This window comes from Orycteropus afer, unplaced genomic scaffold (genome assembly GCF_000298275.1).
Source record: "Orycteropus afer afer isolate SDZICR_OR568_19922 unplaced genomic scaffold, OryAfe1.0 scaffold00151, whole genome shotgun sequence".
In the NCBI taxonomy this organism is placed as follows: domain Eukaryota; kingdom Metazoa; phylum Chordata; class Mammalia; order Tubulidentata; family Orycteropodidae; genus Orycteropus; species Orycteropus afer.
In genome coordinates, this window is record NW_006921738.1 from 177,185 (window position 1) to 177,761 (window position 577).

Sequence of the window (577 nt, forward strand, 5' to 3'; positions counted from 1 at the left end):
TGACTGCTAACCAGAAGGCTGGTGGTTCAAACCCACCAGCCACTCCTTGGAAGGAAGATGGGGCAATCTACTTCCATAGTGATACTGCCTCGGAAACCCGAGGAGGGGTCGCTATGAGTCAGGTCTACTCAATGGCAAATAACAACATGGTACTATGAAGTAAGCACTGTAGATAATATTGGTGTATGCCTTTCCTATGTGAAGGGACTAAGGCTCAAGATTATTTGCTTAAAGTTTTGCAATTTCTAAGTCACTTGAGGAGGCAGTTAAACTCATCTTTAGATTCCAAATCCTGTGCTCTTTTTCTGGCTTCAGGTTCACATCTCATATATTTCTGTGATTCCTTACCTCAGAGTGGTTTCTAAACCACTTCAAAGTATAGACAGAGTAGTTTTACTTTCCCTCTGAAATTAACTAATCTAACATTTGAACTCTGATAACTCAGGCACTTGACAATGTGTCAAAAACTTTACATCTTTCTTTAGATTCAATCCTTCCTAATTTTCAGGGTGCTGGGGCACAGACACCTATCAATGTGCTCAGTTCCCAGGTTGTGTGTGTGTGTGTGTGTGTGTGT